A 3,276-nucleotide genomic window follows, 5' to 3' on the forward strand; every position below is an offset into this window, starting at 1 on the left:
TCGTAGATATACCTAGGTACTATAAGTGCGCTAACTTAAGTACTTACCTACCCACGTCTCCATACTACGAGTAGCTGTATATAGAAAAGTGGTTACTTATTTTAGGGAAGTGTGAAGTAGTAATCTGATGCAGGGCTCGGAACCGGTTTTTTTGTAAAACCCAAATTTACTCTTTACGTAGGACTGAATCATGTATTTAGGTCACAACTTCGTATTTTTAGATTGTCCCATTAAAAATGAAATAATATCTCAAAAAACGAAAATTAACGTTTTAATACCGGTTTTTTTGTATGAAGAAAAAACCGTTTCCGAGCCTTGATCTGATGAACAATTTTTGTGTTATATTTGCCTGTTTGTTTTCAGTACAAGCTTAGAACTTGTTTAGATGGGTTCCTATTTAGTGGACTATACCTATTTAAAAATGGTGGTTCTCTTCAACGTTTTTATTGTACTTTTTACAACCGAAAATGTGCTCACATTGTGCGCGAAGGCAGAAAGTGAGAGCGTACACAGATAATAAAAATCTAACAAATTTTGGAAATCCTTTTTTCTCCTTTACGAGCTTTTTCGTACCTAATAAGAGAATATAAATGTCATGACATTGATTTTTCTCTCTGTCCCTTCCGTTACCGTCATACAAATCTTAAAAATAAACTGTAACGGATTGGAAAAACATCTGAAACACTTTTTTGGTATTCGAGTACCTGATACAAACAAAGAAACTCAGTATAGCTTTAACGGTTACATTTAAAGAAATGTATAAGGGTTCAGATTAGAGAGTGACAAGCTCAAAACTTAATTGTCTGGCTCGGAAGATCGTAAAGGTTCCGTCACACAGGCGCGTTTTCCGGGCGGGGCGTGAGCGTTTTATATGTAAAAGCGGCGCGCCCCGCTCACGTCCCGCCCGGAAAATGCGCCTGTGTGACGACGCCTTAAAACTTTGCGTATTTTCTCGATATGAAAAACAAATGAAAAATACAACACGTTTTCAATTATGGATGTACTTTGTGTAAGACACTAGTCGTCAGAGAAATCGGTGATTTACACTAAAGACCCGGTTGTTCCAGCTTTCGTCTTGTTCGCCCGAGCGGAGTCGTATGTGCTCCTCACGGCCAATGTAGACGATCTCCACGCTATCGCCAACCAGCTGGCCAAGTCCCCAATCGTGGAGCAGCTGAAGGACATCTGGCGGCGCGCCACCAATACCTTCAACAGTCAATACTCGCGGTTCCGGGCTGAGGATTCAGGTCTGTTCAATGTTCATCTTTCAGCCAACGTCCAGGTGATCAACCAGCAACCAGCTGGCCTAGTCGTCCAGTAGCTAAAGGACATCTGGCGGCGCGCCAGCAAGACCTTCAACAGTCAATACTCTAGAATCCGCGCTGAGGACTCAGGTCTGTTCAATGTTCATCCTTCAGCCAACGTCCAGGTGATCAACCAGCTGGCCCAGTCATCAAGCAACTGAAGGACATCTGGCGTCACGCCAGCAATACCTTCAACAGTTAATACTCTAGAATCCGCGTTGAGGATTCAGGTCTGTTCAATGTTCATCCTTCAGCCAACGTCCAGGTGAACAACCAGCTGGCCTAGTCGTCCAGCAACTGAAGGACATCTAGCGTCGCGCTAGCAAGACCTTCAACAGTCAATACTCGCGGTTCCGGGCTGAGGATTCAGGTCTGTTCAATGTTCATCCTTCAGCCAACGTCCAGGTGATCAACCAGCAACCAGCTGGCCCAGTCGTCCAGCAGCTAAAGGACATCTGGTGTCGCGCCAGTAAGACCTTCAACAGTCAATACTCGCGGTTCCGGGCTGAGGATTCAGGTCTGTTCAATGTTCACCCTTCAGCCAACGTCCAGGTGATCAACCAGCAACCAGCTGGCCCAGTCGTCCAGCAGCTAAAGGACATCTGGAGTCGCGCCAGCAAGAGCTTTATCAGGCAATACTCTAGAATCCGCGCTGAAGATTCAGGTCAATAAATAAAGATAGGTAGAATACCCAAATGTATAGTTTCACAGAACAGCAATTAATTAGACATAGACAATATACGGCCAGGAGCCCGTTTCTCAAAAGCTTGTAACTTGTAACACAAGTGGAAGTCCCTTTCTAACAAAAGCTGTCAAAAAGTGACATCCGCTTGTATTACAAGTTACAAGCTTTTGAGAAACGGGCCCCAGAGCACTCACGAAGCTTGTAATTATGTTTTGTATACTTTTTTCTTAAGTTCTATAAAATATGTAAAGGATATTGGTACGGCTACACAACTGGTTTTGTGGTCACCGGTCAACCGCAACTGCAAGTAGCATTGCTGCCACATAGACAGTGCCTTAGCATACTGACTGCGTTTGTGGATACAGGATATTAGCACTATTTTGCGAATTTAGACGCTCCGGCGCTGGAATGAGCCGAGGTTTTAAGGACTACAGTCAGGGGTTCTTTAAAAACCCCTCAGTAGTTGTGTTCCTGCTGGTGAGTAAGGTTTCCAGGGCTCAACGAGGGTGTGGGGTGTTAGGGTCGGCAGCGCGCATATATGACATCAGGCGGCCTAGCCAAGGTGACAATCGTAATTGCTTCGCCATCGAATCACTTTGTGTCTCTCTATCACTCTTCCATATTAGTGTGACAGTGACATTTGCGTTTCGATCGCTACGGAGCGTTAGCGATTGGCACGTTGGCTACGCGGCCTGGAGTTGCAGGCGTCTTGTCTACGGTGTCTGCTTACCATCAGGCGGGCCGTATGCTTGTTTGCCACCGACGTAGTAAAAAATCGCATGCACATGTTTTTTATCTGCTTGCAGATGAGGATGGGGGCAGTAGGGAGCGAGAAAACCCCGTCAGGAGGAGCCAGCGCCGTAAGGCCATCGACCACTTGGTGGATCTGGGACGAAAAGCTTCTATCTATCTCAAGGAAATGTTCGACAGCCTTTGAATCTGAATAAACTTTAAGATTGACTGCCTTTTTTGACAATTGTCTTTACTGGATTATTCGTTTCTCCTTGCACCATCTTTTAGTGTTTCTGTTTGGCCATATGGTTGACTGGTAGAGAATGCCTTTTGGCATTAAGTCCGCCATTTGTACATAAATATCTTTGTGCAATAAAGTTTAAATAAATAATAAAAAAATAAGATGTGTGTTTAATTTTTTTGCCATACAAAACATGTCACAATAACTGTTTAACCTTTTCGACGCCGTGTCAAACACCAAAGCTGTCACGCTGACGCCACGTCACCGAAGTGTCAAAACTGAAATTGAACTTTATGCATATGTACGTAGGTCTA

The 3,276-nt window shown here is 44.2% G+C and overlaps 1 long non-coding RNA gene across 4 annotated transcripts; it reads left to right on the forward strand.

Annotated features, from left to right (window-relative positions):
- Positions 1-1,319: 1,319 nt before the first annotated feature.
- Positions 1,320-2,946, forward strand: LOC134654847 (uncharacterized). 4 transcript variants are annotated; one of them, XR_010097370.1, is made up of 2 exons: positions 1,320-1,394; positions 2,796-2,946. It is a non-coding gene; the product is annotated as an uncharacterized LOC134654847 (long non-coding RNA). The 4 variants fall into 4 exon arrangements; XR_010097372.1 differs by lacking the exon at positions 1,320-1,394 and adding an exon at positions 1,627-1,674; XR_010097369.1 differs by lacking the exon at positions 1,320-1,394 and adding an exon at positions 1,740-1,821.
- The last annotated feature ends 330 nt before the right edge of the window (positions 2,947-3,276 follow it).

The sequence above is a fragment of the Cydia amplana genome, chromosome 15, assembly GCF_948474715.1.
Source record: "Cydia amplana chromosome 15, ilCydAmpl1.1, whole genome shotgun sequence".
NCBI lineage: Eukaryota > Metazoa > Arthropoda > Insecta > Lepidoptera > Tortricidae > Cydia > Cydia amplana.